The following is an 18806-nucleotide window of genomic DNA, read 5'->3' as shown; positions in this document are numbered from 1 at the left end:
GAAAGGCTGAAGTGGGCAGATTCCTTGAGCCCCAGAATTCGAAACCAGCCTAGACAACACGGTGAGACCCCATCTCTACAAAATTTATACAAAATTAATACAAAAATTAGCCAGTGTGGTGATGCATGCACTTATAGTCCCAGGGACTATTTCAGAGGCTGAGATGGGAGGATCACCTGAACCTGGGAGGTGGAGGTTGCAGGGAGCTGAGATCGCACCACCGCCCTCTAGCCTGGGCAACAATAGTAACAACAACCAAGTTAAGATGGTAAATTTGATGTTGTTCGTATTATATTACATTAAAAAAATAAAAATAAAAAACACACTTACTAAGTAAAGAAGCCAGTCACAAAGACTACGATTCCATTTATGTGAGATGTCCAGATAGGCCAATCCATAGATACAGAAAGCAGATCTTTCTGCTTTGGGGGAGTTGGCGCAATGGGGAGTGACTGCCAATGGGCCCAGGGTTTCTTTTTTGGGATACTGAAAAATGTTCTGAAATTAATAGTGGCTATGTCTACACTACTGTGAATGTACTAACAACTCCTGAATTCTCTATTTTAAAGGAGGGAATCTTATGGTATGTGAAATATATCTTAATATAATTGGCTATAAAAAGGAAAGTTGCTATCGGGAAAAAAAATCATCCTCTCCTCTGCTCACTTTCCCCACAGTGGTCCCTGTGCTCTTGGCATGAGGCCTTTGCAAACGCCATTCTCTCTGCCCGGAATGCCTTTCACTCCCAGTCCACACCTACCCTGTGCATGATTCATACTTTCTCATCCTTCAAGCATAAGTTTCATTTCCAGGAACTCCTTGCCTCCCTGGGACCCAGAGAGCCTGGAACTCCCCTCAGAAGACTCACAGGCTCACGTGTGTTCCCTCCTCCCAGCAGCAACACCAAGGCTCCATCATGCTCCACAAATGGATGACTCCACCTCTCAGCAATTACGGGGCTGGAGGGCAAGTTACAGGTTTCCCTGGCCTCACTTTTCCTCACCTACAAGATAGAGCTAACACTATTTTTCTCATGGAAGTTTATGAGTGGTGGCCGGGTGTGGTGGCTCACGCCTGTAATCCCAGCACTTTGGGAGGCCGAGGCGGGTGGGTCACTTGAGGTCAGGAGTTTGAGATCAGCCTGGCCAACATGGTGAAACCCTGTCTCTACTAAAAATACAAAAATTTGCTGGGCATGATGGCCCATGCCTGTAATCCTAGTTATCTAAGGAGGCTGAGGCAGGAGAATCGCTTGTACCCGGGAAGCGGAGGTTTCAGTGAGCCGAGATCGTACCACTGCACTCTGGCCTGGGTGACAGAGTGAGACTCTGTCTCAAAAAAAAAAAAGAAAATTGTGGAGCCCTTCTGAAGTATCCGCAGTTGGTGGTGACTTCATAAATAGCAGGAAAGAGCCTCATTTGGTGATGAACCCGAGCGGAAACGAGCAACGCGTAAGTCAGTCAAGGCTGAATTCCGAGGTCAAGTGGGGCTGAATGTGCATTTTAAATTCAACTCGTCTTTCAAGGATTATCTATTGAGCAAACATTATGTGCCAGACACGGTCCCAGGCACTGGGGGCACAGCAGTGAACAACACAGACAGGACAGATTGCACAGGGGTGTAGTGACAGGCGAGGGCAAGGGACGCTCATCCACTCAACAGTACTGCTAAGCTCCCACTTGGCCGGGGCCCTGCTCTAGGCACTGGGGAGCTGGCAGTGGCCAAGAGAGAAAAGAGCTCCCGCCCTGCAGAGCTGGCACCCAGTGCGAGGACAGATGATATGGAGCAAGGTCACTTCAAATTGTGGCAGATTCCATGAAGCAAGTGAACAAAGCGACAGGATAGAAAAGAAACAGGAGCAGTGGAATAGCTTGCAAAGAAACAGCCTTTTGGAGGAGTCTCACTGAAGCTGAAGACCCAGGCATGTGAAGAGATGGGACAGAGAATTCCAGGACAAACAAACAGCCAGTGCAGAGGTCCTGAGGCAGGAACTGCTTACTTTGATGGGGGCAGGGGATGCTGTTGGAAAAGTGAGCAGAGTGCAGATGCCATGCAGCCTGGAAAGACATGGTGAGGAATTTGAGTTTTATCCCAAGAGCAATGGGAACACATCAAAAAAGGTAAAATGGAAAGAACTCGGGGTGTTCCGAGAACAAGAAGACCTGCCTTCTCCGAGCACAGCATACATCCTGGGGAAATGAAGCGAACCCAGGCCCAGTCATTTATAGTTTCTGCTTGCAGAACCAAAGACACCAGTGTATTTTAGCAGCATGAGCAATGCCGGATTTCAACATTACTAAGGCAGGATGAATAGGGGCAGGGAGAGACTGGAGTCAGGGAGGCTGGGGAAGCGCTTCTATTAGATCAACTGTGAATTGATGGAGACCTGGATGAGGGGGCTGGTGGGCGGACTGGAGAGGAAAGGAGAGAGAAAAGCCTGGACTAAGGAATTAAAGAATTGGGAAGAACTGAAGATGGAAGTCAGGGGGCAGGTTTGGTCACCAGCAGAGGAAAAAGTCCCAGATGCCCCTGGCGTCCTGGGGAGAGTGTGCAGGACTGGACTCATCTGGAAAGAGAGACTCTCATGTTTCCTTTTACCATCAAAACACAGGCACAGAACAAAATGCACAGATGCATGGGACATGCTGGGCTGAAATAAAGATTCTGTGACTCTCTCAATTATTTAAACATATTTAAATTATTTAATTATTCTTTAGCAAAAGGGGAAGCCTAGACGGAAATGTGTACTAACACACTGTGACATGTTATTTAAAATCCCAGGCAGTCCTTTCCTTTCCCTCTGTGACCAAATCAAATGACGCTAGATGCCTTCTGTAGGTCACATATTCTCTTCTTCACAGTAACCAAAAATTAGGTCTTAGCGGCTATTTCTGCTCCTCATCCTCTCCAGCCCAACTCCCCATTCTCACTTCCAGCTGAAAGCTTTGCAGGCCATTTAAAAAATCCTTCCAGACCCACGTGAACCCCCAGCTACTATCCCACTTCTCTGCTCCCATTGACAGATGAACACCTTATCACAGCAGGCTCTATTTGCTGCCTCCTGGTCGCCTCCCCACATTGTGTCTTGGGCCCACTTCCATCAGGCATTCTTCCCCATTCACAAGGAGACAGCCTTAGTTAAGGTCACCCGTGACTTCCATGTTGCCAATCCAGTGATTCCTTCTCAATTATAAGACAGGGTAGTCGATGGTACAATTAACAGAGTTGTCCTGGGCCAGGTGCAGTGGCTCATGCCTAAAATCCCAGCATTTTGGGAGGCCAAGGTGGGAGGATCACTCAAGCCCGGGAGTTTGAGAGCAGCCTGGGCAACATAACGAGGCCCCACATCTATTTAAAAAAAAAAGAGAGAGAGAGAGACAAGAGAGTTGTCCTGTGTGTCGAGCACATGAACAGTGGCAGTTATGCCCATTTGACAAATGAGGAAACAGAGGTAACATAGAGATAAGAAGGCATTTGCCTGAGATTGGATGTCAAATGAGTTCTAGGCACCAAGGGAAGCAGGGAAGGGAGTGATACCCAATGCACGAGGTGCAGACCTGCCCCCAAGGAAGTTTCCAGCAACCCTGCTGCAAAACAGGCAGGCCATAACCCCATACAGATTCCCCAGTAGCCTTCAAATCACACCACAGGCCCAACCTGTCCTATAGCAGAAAAAGCAGGAGGCAGAAGACCGTGGCTTAAGTCCCAGGACCCCTCATGTCACTGCCTGTTGATGTGGGGACCCTGAGCAAGTCACCTGACATCTGAGTCTCGGTTCTGGAAATTGCAAAATGAGATGTGAATTCTGGCCCTGCCTTCCTCACGAAGGGGCTGTGACAGTCCAGGGAGATGACGCGAGTGATGAATGTTTGGCACACTGGGAAGTGGTGGAATATGACTATTTCCGCGCTGGCCCCATCTGCCGCTCTGCTCAGCACCCACAGCAGCAGATATGTCACATGACATTTCCATGAATTCTTGCCATTAGGAATTCCCAACACCCACGCTTTTTCCCTCCTGAAAGTTCTGCTGCACAAAAGAGGCAGAGAACAAGCCACCCCCTCCTCTGCTTCTCTGGATAATCCCCCAAGCATCTCTCCCCTACACCACTCCTTCCTGCCCATCAAGTGTCTGCGGAATTCCAGCTACTCCAACATGCAAACAGTTCACACCAGAGATGACCAGTGGTTTGGAAAAGCCAGATCATTTGCCATTTCTCCTTTGTAAAAGGTCTTTGGGGACACGATTAACACAAGCTAAGATGGGAGGAAAGGACAGAAATGAGAGCCCCAAGGTTTGTTTGTTTGTTTGTTTGGGTTTTTTTAATGTTTTCAACGAGCTGACTGTGACTTGAAACACGAGGCCGGACCTGGGCAGCCGGCAAGCTATGATGAATAACACTGCCAGTGAGAGTCCTTTTTTGTTTATTCACATCCCGCTTGTGCCCTAAGAGCAGGGCATGATGTATGGCAAGTGTATTAATGTTCCCCACGGGGCAGGACACCACATGGTTTAGTAAGTGGCTTGAGCCATCCCACCCAAGCTGGCCATTTGCTCCTGCGTGCAGATTGCCCCTCTCGACACTGGCCTCGGTGCCTCTCAACAACCTCCATGACAAGAGCTGCTATTCATGGAGCACCTCCAAGGTGCCAGGCGCGGTTAGAGGTACCTACCATGTGTTAGTGAATTTAATAAATCTTCACCAATTTCTCTTTCAGGTTGGAATATCGCTCCCATTTTATTGCTGGAGAAACTGAAGTTTGGAGAGGGGCAGTCACAGGGGCCAGGGACACGGGGTTACCATCAGTCAAGGCTGGAACTTAAACCCAGGTCATGTGCCTCTCAAAACCATGCTGCTCTCAAATACTCCACCAAGGGAATTCAGACTCCAGTGCTCTCTGGGACAGGCAGGTAAAGTGAAGGCAGGCCAGATGGGGATGGTGGTGAACTGACGACACACACCCATCTAAGGGGAAATACAGCCACTCTGAGGTACCCCTAATGACTTGCATGAATCTCACGTGCATTTAGCCGCAGGTGAAAGAAGCCATCTTGCAAAAGCAAAACTATAGGAACCAAAAACAGATGAAGTGGCTGCTAGGAGCTGAGGGTCAGGGGGAGCTTGACCATGAAGAGGCATCAGGAGGGAATTTGGGGGACAGTAGAAACACTCTGCACCTTGGTGGTGGTTGCACAACGGGATGTTCATCAAAGCTCCTATGACCAAAAGCTAAAAAGCCTGAAATTAACCATATGTAAAGTAGATTTTAAACAAAACGGGACAAAATAGCAAATCTGTGGACTGGGTCCAAGCTGTGGGCTGCTGTTTTGTAATCTCTGCCCCACCCTCCACATCATTAACATCCATCACACACGGCGATGAACATGCAGGGCTCGTGGGTGTGACTGATAGGGGAAGAGGTGAGCGGAAGGTAGTGACTCGCCGGGACTCGAACGCTTTCTAGTTTCATCACTTACTGGTGGGGTGACCCTGAGCAAATAGCTTTCTCTCTCTAAGCCTCAGTCCTCTCTGTTTCAAAGAGGGGTGAGGACACTTTTCTTTGCATTGCTGTTGTCAAAATTAGATGAGATCCTAGAGATAATATTCCCAGCACATGGCAGATGCTCAATAAATTTTCCTGTCCTTGGAAATGTCCATGGCCTCCCAGGAGTCACATGGGCCCAGCGATCATCTCCTTTTATGACTAGATTTCCCAGGGGCCCCTCCTAGGTCATCTTAGCCCACCTAGAAGCTGGGAAAAAGCCAGCTAGGCCCAGGACTTGCTCTTTCTCCTGCTAGCTTCCCTGGGGAGTCCCTAGCGTAGCCACCCACAGAGACCAGGTGGGATATGTAACTGCCCAGCCCCGGCCCACATTGCCACGGGTGAGGTCATCGAACCAGTTGGCTTTGGGGCTTAACAGGAAGACAGAACAGCGAGGTAGTTAAAAGCGGGGGCTCTGGAGGCAAACAGACCTGGTGGGTTCAAGTCTTTTTTTGTTTTGTTTTTTGGAGACAGAGTCTTGCTCTGTCGCCCAGGCTGGAGTGCAGTGGCGTGATCTCGGCTCACTGCAACCTCTACCTACCAGGTTCAAGCAATTCTTATTCCTCAGCCTCCTGAGTAGCTGGGATTACAGGCATATGTCACTAAGCCCGGCTCATTTTTCCATTTTTAGTAGAGATGGAGTTTCGCCATGATGGCCAGGCTGGTCTCCAACTCCCGGCCTCAAGCGATCCTCCCAGCTCAGCCTTCCAAAGTGCTGGAATTACAGGTGTGAGCCACAGCACCTAGTTGGGTTCAAGTCTCAACTCCCACTTGTCAGCTAAAAGACATTGAACAGCTGGCTTGTGCTCCCTGAGCTTTGATTTCCCATCTGTAAAACAAGGATGCAAGGAGCACCTGGTTCTCAGACCTGTGGAGAGGATCAAGTGTGATGATGCTGCCACGTCTGGGCATACCATAGAGCCCAGCCGACTTGCCTGGATCTTCCAGATCAAATGCTGCTGAGTATTACTCTGCCCAGGAATCCCTCTGTGGATGAGTATTTATAAGGATGACATAAGATAAAGTTCCCAGTGAAGTATGTGGCACTTAACAGATGCTTGATAAATTGCAGGTAATTTTATGATAATCTTGGTTGCTACTGGTGAAAGATCACGCCCCAGAGGCATCAGAGCAGGCATAGGCCATGTCCAGATGGGATAGCTGGCTGGGCAAGGTGGTTTACATGTGTAATCCCAGTACTTTGGGAGGCCAAGGTGGCAGATCATGAGGTTAGGAGTTTGAGACCAGCCTGGCCAACATGGCGAAACCCCATCCCTACTAAAAATACAAAAATTAGCTGGGCGTGGTGGTGGGCGCCTGTAGTCCCCACTACTCAGAGGCTGAGGCAGGATAATTGCTTGAACCCAGGAGGTGGAGGTTGCAGTGAGCTGAGATTGTGCCACTGCATTCCAGCCTGGGCAATACAGTGAGACTCCATCTAAAAAAAAAAAAAAGGGATCACTGGATTCTTGAATCCAAAATGCCATATATTACTACAAAAACAAAAAGTACCTGGGCCTTATCGTAGTCCCAGACATGAATCAAAAGAAACCCGGGGCCTCCAAATATCCAGCAGACACTACGCATTGATCCCCCCAAGAGTGAAAGGACAATATTCTGGAAACAGACCCCCCTTACAGGAGGTCACCGAGCGAGTCAGAAACGAAATCCACAGAAGGAGAGAGCCTCGGTTTCTCGACTGAGGCACAGAGTACAGCCAACTCCTCCCAGACTGTCATAAGCAGGCCACCCCTGACCTCATGAAGGGAATCCATAATCATAGTAGGTAGGATAATTAGGCAGTCGAAGAAAGGAAGGCTGGGAGAGAAAAATCAGATTATCAGCTGCACCGACGGCCAGGAAGGAAATCTTTCTCCCCCATCTTGGGTCGTTAACCAGCTGTGTGAGTGGTTCAACTCGACACTCAGCAGGAGCCCATCTGGGCAATAGTATCACTGTATGTTCTTTTCTAACTCTAACTCAGTATTATGCAAACTTGAGTAGAGGTCTCTAGAGTCACACGTAGCATTAGGATGATGGATGGATTTAGGTTTTACTACTCAGAGTTTGTTGGCTGAGCATTTTTCTCCTGGACCGAGAGAGGGAAGGGTCTAACACTCTTCCTCCTCCTTGCTGCAGTTATTTCTACCTCTGCAATCAACGCACCCCTGGGTTGCACCTCTCCCACCCCCAATACACACACACACCAGCTGGGAGGGAACAGGCAGGAACAGTAAGGAAGGCTGCTCAGCCCACAGGGACTCTGCCCAGTGCCTCCCTTACTCGTCACAAGTCAGGCGGGGAAGATGAGGGAGTATTTGGTTTTAAGCCACTCTGCTCTCTGACCATCTAAAGGATTCCTTTTTCTTATTTGCCAGTCTCCTGGGCAACCCTGGGATAAGCCAAACTCTCTCTGGCCGTCTTTTCTGCTCAGTCTAGTGCTCATCATTCAAGCCTGTCTAAAACCCTCCTCCTCCGAGAAGTCCTTCTTGAGTCTTTCACTGTGGATCTCATCTTTCCTTCAAAATTCTTTTTTTTTTTTTTCAAGATTTTCTAAAAACCATTGTACAGATGTCAAGAGCTCTGTGTATAGCAATGAACAAGACACATCCCTACCCAGGAGGTGCTTTCTGAAAACTGGTTGCCATGTGACTCAGTCTCTGGTTCCATCCCATCTTACGGTGTCTTCATCTGGCCCAGGTGGTGTGGGTGAGCAGGAGAATCAGGAAGATCCAAGGTTCAAGTATTAGCGCTGCTTCCTCCTTCCTGTGTGACTGTAAGCAAGCCATTGAGCCTCTCTGACTGTCTTCCTCGCTTGGAAAAATGTGGATAATAGTAATTACCACTTAGGGTTGTTGTAACCAATGGGTTAATGCAGGTCAAGGGCTTCAAATACTGCCTGGTACATGTAAGTGCTCAGTAAGAATTATCCTGTTATCCTTATAACAGGCGCTTGATACATTGTTAATATTTTTATTAGTAAATTTCAATTTAATAGTAAATGATTTTCTTCAAGTGTCTTGTCAGTTTCTTATCAGCAGTAATGGCCCTCTGGCCCCTACAATGCCTGCCAGCAGAAAACAGAACCATTTGGAGTTTAATATTTGTTGATGGTGAATGAGCTTTTGCTCCAGTATAAAGATTAATAGCTGCAAGTGTTTTCCAAACAATAGCAGCCAGTCTTTGTTAACATGCGCTGGCTTAGTATGTGGCTTGTTATTTACAGACATCATGTCACGGAGCCCTCGCAGTGGTCCTAGGAGTTTGTTCCTGGACCCCAGGTCCGAGGCCACAGCAACACTTCCTCCCTTCCACTCCTACAACCTTTCCTGCCTGGGCCTCTCAGCCTTCTGGAATTTTTATGTCTCCCTTCCCCAACTCCTTACCTGGATAAGACCACAGGCTCGGGAGTCAGGCAGGCCTGGTTGGAATCCAGCTCTAAGCATCTTTCAAAGGGGGCTATTCAAATGCTTTCTCTAAAAAGGTAACTAAAGATGATATGACTTAACCCATCAGTGAAGCCTGGTACGTTGTAAATGCAATAAATGTTAACTCGCTATCGCCGTCATGGCCCTAATTGGTGGTGTCAGTAGCATTTACAGAATTAAAGCCGAGGACTGTGTCTTGTTTCTCCGTAAGACAAGGCGTTACAGACTTATCTCTATAACCCAAGTCCGCACGTTGACACGGTCCCCGGGTGATTCATGCGCATGTTCAAGTTTAAGAGGCACTGACACAGAAGGCCAAAGTTGCAAACTCGTATGTCCGCAGCGGCTAGAAGCAGCAGGAATAAATTAATGAAGTGATCACCGAGGGCTTTGAGGAGATTGAGCAATGTGACTCCTCACAGCTCCTTCAGATTGGACCAAAGGTAGGCACCTGACTTGAAGCCAGAAAAGCCACTGGCTGGCTGGGAGCCAATCAGATTGAGTCTCTTGTCCAACTCTGGGAGAGGAGTAGAGGGATGTTGTTGGTCAGACACAGGTGGGCCTGAGGTTGAGATGAGTAGTCTTGGGCCCTGGGCATTCCCACGGTCTGGGGAAATCAAGCCAGAGACAGGAGCAGGCCCGCAGCTAGCAGCAGAAGTGGGCAACCGTGTGGCCCCCTGGAGAGACAGACAACAGGCTGGGCTGACCGCCATTCCTGAGATGGAGCAACTGATTCCTACAGTGTCCCTCTGTCCCGTTCAACCAAACAATCTCTCCAAGCACTTCAAAATACCCTTCAGGCATGAGAAGGCGGGAATTAAATAAATCCCTTAAATAGAAAATTATTCAGTGGCTAAAAGAGATAAGGATAATCCTCGTGTACTGACACACAAAGATCTCAAAGGCTTTATTTAAAAGTAAAGTTGGCCCAACGTAGCGGCTCACTCCTGTAATCCCAGCACTTTGGGAGGCTGAGGTGTGCGGATCACCCGGGATCAGGAGTTCAAGACCAGCCTGACCAACATGGCGAAATCCCATCTCTACTAAAAACACAAAAATTAGCCGGGCATGGTGGCAGGTGCCTGTAGTCCCAGCTACTCAGGAGGCTGAGGCAGGAGAATTGCTTGAACCCAGGAAGCAGAGGTTGCAGTGAGCCGAGATCGCGCCCCTGCAGTCCAGCCTGGGCAACAAGAAGACTCTGTCTCAAAAAAGAAAAAGAAGAAAAATACTTTATAACCTCAGGGGCCGACAGTCGAGGTAAGCACGTGCAACAAAGTATTAAATATATGTGTTAATGTATGCATTAAAAATATTTTTTTTAATTGGCTTCAGTGATTGAGTTAACTCCAACTTCTTCCAACTCCTTTCTCCTCTACAGGAACCATTTTCAATCTCGTTAGTCATCTTGGCCACACCTCCCTGGGCCCCTATCCGTGTCTTTGCATGTTTTTTTTTTTTTCTTTTTTTTTTAAACAAGTGACCAAAGCGGGGTTTGGAATTCCACTGAAGGCCTGGTGCAGGGTGTGGCTTTATTCATCACAATCTTTGGAACACGCCCCCAGAATCTTGCTGACTCCATTCAGGGACAGTCAACAATGACCATCAACCCCAGTTTCAATTTGGGGGTCTTTTGTCTGATCCATCCTCTTTTATCCTGCCTCCGGATTGCATGAGCTTTGTTGTGGCTCTTTTCTGGGCACCTGGGGATATTATTAAAATTAAGTGACATTTATCGAGTCCCTACTATGTGCAAGAACTGTGCCAGACCCTTCATGTCTATAAACTCGTTTGGTCCTTCCAGCAACAGCTCTGTAGGGGGTAACATTATCTTTGTTTCATAGGTGAAGAGACTGGGGCTCAGTGAGCTGTGACATGTCATTGGTCACACAGCTGGGGACGGACAGAGCTGGGGTTTGAACCCATGTTCTTCCCACGCCACGTGGAAACCACTGTTTTTGTTCATAAAACAGTATAATTTCATCTCATTCTGTTTTTAGAATATCATTTTCCTCTGTTGTTCAAAGCTCTTTGAATTCTATTTCTGTCTTCCAGGATATTAACGCTGCCTCTTAAATATCATCTACATGTTTAATGAAGCAGATTCTCAAATCCTTCATCCAGGTTGTCAGCAAGAACATTAAGCGGGAGTGTTCCCAGGAGTTTCTGGAGAGTCAATTACTATTTGGTTGAGATTCTCAAACCACTTGTTCACTAACCTATCAATCACTTTGTAATATTTATTGACCACTTCCTGTGCCTCTGCTAGGAGGTGTCAGGAGTAGTCCTCAGCTACAAGAATCTCACAGTCTAATTGCACAATGCAGTGTGGTTAGGACCACATTTGCCCACAGGGCCAATAAAAATGACAGGGAAAAATGTTGACTGTAACGTTATCTATAATAGTAAGCTCTCTAAATATCACATTAGTAAACTATGGTATGACTATTTCATGGAAGGTTAGACAGCCATTATGGTATTTTTGTAAGCATTTGAAACATGGAGAAAAAAATAATGTTAAGGCTACAGTATTATCTTTATGGTATGTTTACAGGCCCCTCCTGTAATATTGAGCAATGGTCAAAAGTAAAATCCCAGGGTTAAATTATTTGATTATGAAAATAAAATACATAAGGTAATTAAATACCTTTACAAACTTTAAGTATATAAAACCCAACAAGATGTAAAAGCTGTGTGATAGATAAAACTTTGGTGAGATGGTGTTTAGGTGGGCTGGACTGAGACTTAATATATCAATTCAGTGAAATGTGGACCAAAGATATCCATTCTGCTAATTTCCCTAAAGCAAGCAGAAGCATTAATCAATGTTCCAGAGAATTTCCGTTTGCATTATAAATTAGTGTCAGCTGTTTCTAAAATTATCTTGACCAATCAAGCCACATTTTGAGTAGCAAGATTCCCCATAACGCACATAACCTTGGCCTTAATATTGTAATAACAACAACATCACTAATTAGAATAACAAGGTCTTCTCTGATCGCACTTTTAAAATTGCAATCCCCCAAATGCTTAACCCTTGTCCCTGCATTGTTTCCCCAAAGCACTTACCACCTCTGTCACATCACCGTTTTTCATTGTTTCTTGAGATGCCCTTTGCTGTGAGACACACTATTATTTTATGTACCACTAACAGTGAAACCAAAAATGCCATTTAAATGACATGAAGCCTTAACAAGAGTCCTGAATCCAAATGAATCAGTTCCATCAGCCTCTCAACATTTTAAAAGTTTGTTCATCTTTCCAAGGGATTTGATCATTTCCCTTGTGTTTACTCATGCTGATTGGCTAATGGTAGGTGAGTGTTCTGCACTACTTATCTCAATAATCAAATGCAACACAGTTGCATCTTCCTTGAGTACCTTCCTTGCTTATGTCATACAAAGTACATGGGTGTTGGTTTATAAGAAAAAAATGGAATTATGATTGTCACTCCAATGATAAACATTGGCTTCAGTAACATCAGGCAAATGCCCTGCTGTCTGTTCCCCTGCCCTTCTGCATACATGGTACCAATGCTGAGTCAGATGGGTATAGTGTTAAGATATCTTAAATGGAAATTTAAATCCCCACACATATAATAGTTCCAACAGTGTGCTCAGCTCAACAAAAGCAACAGCCATCTGAGTGACCTTAATGATGATTTCACAGGAACATACAATGGCAACTATATCTTGACTATTGCCCTCACCAAGAGCAGGCATGAGCCAGCAGCAGTTCCATCGACTGCAAAATTATCCCAGTTTCAAAGGTATGAAAATGGGGGACGGGGCTGCATTTCAGAATTTATGAAATCTGCCATTTATGTTACTTGTTTTCATTCCCTGCCCCAACTTAGAAGGGAAGCTCTTTGAGGCAAGGGATTTTCATGTCTTCTATTCTCTGCCATATTTTCAAACTCTAGAACAGCAACAGGGACAGAGCAGCCAATATCTGCTGAATGAATGGCTCAGTTTTGCTCTCGATCTGGTCCAATATCAGAACTGTGTCTATTCAGATTGTATTCTATGGACAGTCCTACATTCGAGCTTTGCTCCCTACTATGCAAATCTTATCTATAATAATTTGGCATAGATACCTCATGCATCAGATGTCACATGTAAGATTATGCCAACATAAAACTTTTACGTACAAATAGAATTTGAAGTTTATTTTACAAGGTTTGCATTTTGACCTCAAACACAATCATTGGCCAACATTTGTTGAATGTGGTTGTTATATTCAGGATGCAATACTACATTCTCAGGGTGCAAAAAGGAACAAGCAAGTGAGAGAGTCAAAGCGTGTTTGTAAAAATACATGGACTGGCACAACTCCTGTTCTGTGCTGACCCAAGCCAATACTGGCCATACCTGATGTCCTTGCTGTTCTCCCTAGCCTCATACCCTCGAAAGAGGACCTTGCAATCCCCCCTCCAAACAGCCACTGCCCCTGTGCCAGTTGCAGGAAGAGGATGTGGAGGGTGAAGGCCAATGCTGAGCAGACCCGGCTATCATTTCTAGAACCATCCTCTGCTTTTCAAAATGTCAAGTCTGTTCTACTGGATTAGAGTCACAGCCTTTTCCATTCCTCACCCGACATTTCCCCTAAACCCAATTTGCATTTTATAATTACAAAAACGATGCATGCTTGGGAGTCTGTAATTATTTCAAAATTAAAAACTAAAAAGTGACACATGCTTATTGAATTAAAATTATAAAAATTAAGCAGACAAATATGAAGTGAAAGTTTCCCATCCATCTCTCAGAGGCAAACCCTGTTTCATTTGTTAAATGTCCTTCCAGACTTCTTTCTACATGTACCAAATTTGTGTAAGTTCTCCTGTTGTGAAAGTGGGACCATTCTATACGCACTATTCTGGAATAAACTCTCACCATTTATTGAGGGCATCACATCCATATTCATATCCATGTCTATAGTACAGATATATCTGTACTATATCCGTATCTATACTATAGCTATCTATATCTACAGCCATAGCTGCAGCTACCTCATGTTTTTCCTTTAGAAATCTTTCGTTGGGAAGCTTTGTAAAACTTGTGTATGGTTCTATTGTATGCCTGTACCCCAAGTTTATTCAAGCAAATCTTCTTTATGGATCATTTCCACAGGAGGCGATAAATCACATATACACATATAAATTTTGCCTTTTGTATTTCTGTAGAATACATTTCTAGAAGTAATTTCTGACATGCATTTTTTAATTGATGATACTGATCAATCACCCTCCAAAAAAACTGCACTGTGAGATCCTCCCCCACTTTTTTTTTTTTTTTTTTGAGATGGAGTCTTGCTCTGTCACCCAGGGTGGAGCGCAGTGCTGTGATCTTGGCTCACTGCAACCTTCATCTCCCAGGACAAGCAATTCTCCTGGCTCAGCCTCCTGAGTAGCTGGGATTGTAGGCACATGCACCACGCCTGGCTAATTTTTATATTTTCAGTAGAGATGGGGTTTCACCATGTTGGCCAAGCTAGTCTCGAACTCCTGATCTCAAGTGATCTGCTGAAATGCCTCCTAACGTGCTGGAATTTCAGGTGTGAGCCACAGCACCCAGCCTAGATCCCCATTCTTTTCATGTGCATTGAAATACCAGTTGAGTACCTTTTATGTACCAGATTCTCTTGCAGGTGCTGGGGAAACAGCTGTGAACAAAAGGAAGTCCCTGCCCTGGTGGAGCTTGTCATCTAGAGAAGGGAGCTGGACAGTGAACAAATACAGAAGCTATGGGTCACATGATGATAGAAGCTATAGGGGAAAAAAAAAGCAGAGTAAGGGATGGGGAGTAGCTGGGAGAGTGGGGGCCATTCAGATGAAAGAGCCAGGATACCTCCTTGAGAAGTGAAGGAACTGGGGCTGGGGAGATGCAGGTATCTGGGGGAAGAACATTCCAGACAAATGGAAAACATGCCCACCAAACAAGCCAAGGCTCTCTACCAAAACTCTCACCAGTGTGGCCATAGTCGTGACTTCTCTGTCTTCAGAAATTGGAGGTAAAATAGATACATTTTATTTGAAGTAAAACTTTTTTTTCCTCATTTCGTGACCATTTGTAATCCGTTTTGGGGAATTGCCTGTTCTGTGACCTTTGCCATTTTTCTCTAGCGGTGTCTGACTTTCCCTCACAGATTTCTAAGAGTGCTTTCTACTTGAAGGATATTAAGACTTTGTCAATTAGGGTGCAAATATTTCCCAGATCTGCGATTTTTCTTCTGATGTGATCCTCATGTCTTTTTCCATAGGGAAATTGAAAAGTTTTATGTAAACAAAGGTACTAATCTTGGATTATTTGGGATTTTGTGGCTTTTCAAATGGCCTTTCCCAGCCCAGAATTATATGAATAGTTTCCAAAACTTTGAGTCCTTTTGTATTTTATTACAAAAGGATTAAACTCACCATGGGTAGTTCTAATGTGTGTTAATATGTTTAAGACTGGAATTTTTTGTGGGGGGTGGTAGAAGTATATGGTACGAGGTGGGAAATTTCACTTTTTTTTTTCAATGGATATTCCAATTATTCTAACCTTGTTTATCAAACAACAACTGGGTGGTTTGAACTCTGAGGCTGGGTTATCTCAGCTAGAAAATAGCTCCACCCTTCACCAGCTTTGGGGACCTCAAAGATGGCCCTTCACCTCTGTATCCCAGAACTCTCATCTGTAAAATGGGGTAATACCAGTGTCTGCTCCTACAATGGACCTACGATAATGTGGGACTTCAGTGAGGCTCCAAGTGAGCACAAGGTGAGTCTTGCAACTTGCCCTGGTGCAGGACACACGTCCTGTTGAAGTTAGAACTTGCTTCAGACTCAGAGAGCAATGCTCTTCTGAGAAACATGAACAACCAAAGCCGTGTTATCTCCTGTATTAGCCAACCATTTATGCTGAAAATGATCCCATAGAAGGGAAGGGAAAGACAGGGCACTCCAGGGTTCCCTTTCCTCTCAGTCCTTCCTTAATCATCAACAAGTCGAAGATGAGGAGTTGGTAACACGTGAGCATAGCAAGAAGTGAAATAAAGGCAGTTGTTAGTTTTGGACAAGTTTTAACTCTTCTGCTAAGAATGAAATATATATCCACGTACAGACTACAAAATAGGAATGGTGTGTTTTCAGTGATTCCACAGATGAGTTAACCGCTTCTATATTTGCATTCTTAACTGGCATGTAATATAAAGATGAACAGTAAAATTCATGCTAAACGTTTTTTTTCTTTACTTGAAAGGACACTAAGTAACAAAAAACACTATGATGAGAGAGAGAGAGAGACTATGAAAGAAAAAGAAACAATGTTTTTGTACCTTTAGTGATACCTTTTTTTGCTTTTTGATCAAGAGTCTTACATCTTCATTTCGCAATGGCCCCTGCTAATTATGTGGCCAGCTCCATCCTGGCACATAGCAGGCACTCCGTAAATGTCTGAATAAATCAATGAATGCCCCTGTAGTAAATACTGATAAAGCCCGGAGGATGGGGTAGTAGCTGGTACAAGTAAGGTGAACGTGTGCTTCTCTGCCAGCTCTCAGACAGCAGCACAACCATTAACCCAGCTCCATGCTCTGTTATCAGCAGAAGTCCACGTGGGGCAGGAACTTCTCTAACAAGAGCCTTTTGTTTTCTTTCTTTCTTCTCTTTTCTTTCTTTCTTTTTTTTTTTTTTTTTTTTTTTTTGGAGATAGAGTCTTGCTCTGTCGCCCAGGCTGGAGTGCAGTGGCACAATCTCAGCTTACCATAATCTCCGCCTCCCAGGTTCAAGCGATTTTTCTGCCTCAGCCTCCCGAGCAGCTGGGACTACAGGCATGTGCCACCACACCAGGCTAATTTTTGTATTTTTAGTAGACATGGGTTTTCGCCATGTTGGCCAGGCTGGTCTCGAACTCCTGACTTCAGGAGATCCGCCTGCCTCCCAAAGTTCTGGGATTACAGGCGTGAGCCACCACGCCTGGCCCAAGAGCCTTTTCTATCCATTGCCATTCTCCTTGCAATCCCCATAGGCCAACAGAGCTCGGGGGCTTGGATGTGAAGAACACCTTCCTGGTAAGATGCTCCCCAAGATTTGTCCCCATATCTGAACTCCCTGTGCCCCATGGCTGTTCACTGCAGCCTTTAGTTCCCAGACCCGCCACTCTGCAGACTGCTTCCTATCTGCTTCTCTGAGTCAAGGACTGCTCTTGTGCATTTTCTAAAAGTAAGGGCTAAAAGCCACATGATGGCCTGGGCACAGTGGCTCACGCCTGTAATCCCAGCACTTTGGGAGGCCGAGGTGGATGGATGGCTTGAGCCCAGAAGTTTAAGACCAGCTTGGGCAATATGATGAAAACCCAACTGTACAAAATTATACATATTTTGTGTGTACGTAATCACAACCCAAAGCAGCCAGGTGTGGTGGTGCACGCCTGTAGTCCTAGCTACTTGGAAAGCTGAGTGGGGAGGATCACCTGAGTCCAGGGAGGCAGAGGCTGCAGTGAGCAGTGATCGTGCCGCTGCACTCCAGCCAGAGTGACAGAGCAAGAGCCAGACCCTGTCTCAAAAAAAGAAAAAAAAAAAAGTTACAGCCACACAATGATCTGCCCAATTCATTGAGGAAGCTGGAGATGCCATGGACTTCACACTTTCAACCTTCCGCATCTTTAACCACATCCTGTTATCAGCCGGCAGTCTAGCTGGGAAGTGCTCCAGCCAGCTCTTTGTGGCTTATCTTTGCTGAAAAGACTAAAGAAGAGAAAATAGTCTCCTTCAGACTCTTCACTTAATGGTTTCCCCTTCCAGACACAGAGGAGCAGTCTTTCCTCCCAGCCCCCTCTATTCTTCCACCCAGCATCGTGGAACCGTGTGCTTTTGTGTTCTTTCTGTCCTTCGCAGGTTGTAGCTTTGGTCTTTCTAATCTACCCTTTCAGAGGAGTGCTATTTAGTTAGGAGCATTTCTAACAAAAGCCAGGTTTCTGTCCACTTCCCCGGGCATTCTGGTTTGCCCTTGAACTCAGTATCAAGTTCTGGGCTTAGCCAGTGTGGCATCTTGCTCCCCTCCTACTGATCTTCTTGCACCACCATTGTGAGGACCACATGTGTACAGGCACGTGCAGAGAGATCCTATCAGTCACAGCTACCGTGGGCTGAGCCACTGAGTGCCTGGCTGGTCTACACGCATCATCTCATTGTTTTCTCAGAACAACCCCCTATGAGGGGAAAGATTATAATCGCCATGTCACAGAAGAACCAACCAAAGCGCAGAGTCGTTAGGAAACGGCTCATGAGTGATGGGTGGGAAACAAACCCAGGACCCTGACTCTCAAGCCCATGCCCCTCCACTCCCCACGCTCTTCCGTCCACACCTGGGCACACGCACACCTGAGCATCCCAGTGGCCAAGCACGAGGTCTCCCTTAACAGCAGCTCCTCCTGGCCCCGAAATCATTCTGCATTCTTCCCAGTATCCTTTTGTTCTCCTTTACCTGCTGACATTCACTAGGTGCAGATTTAAGAATTCCTCTTCCTCTTTTTAGATTTTCCCTTCCCTCCCATAGATCTGTTTGAATCCAACCCCCTCCAGCACTTTCCCAGACCAGAAAGTGCCTCAGAGCACACAGGGAACCCCATCACACCCCAATATGGATCCCTGGAGCCCCAGATCCACTGAGTGAGAACCTCGAGGTGAGCCCAGGCATCTGCATTTTAATGCAAGTCCAGGACTCTGCCCCAGCAGGTGCACATACACTGGTGTTTGGGAACCACTGAGTCCTTTACCTCACTGGTGCTGCACAGGAATCACCTGGAGTTCTTATTGAAATGCAGATTCTGGTTCAGCAGGGCTGGGGTTGCGCCTGGGC

The sequence above is a fragment of the Macaca mulatta genome, chromosome 10 (genome assembly GCF_049350105.2).
Source record: "Macaca mulatta isolate MMU2019108-1 chromosome 10, T2T-MMU8v2.0, whole genome shotgun sequence".
Lineage (NCBI taxonomy): Eukaryota > Metazoa > Chordata > Mammalia > Primates > Cercopithecidae > Macaca > Macaca mulatta.
This window is presented reverse-complemented; position numbering follows the sequence as displayed.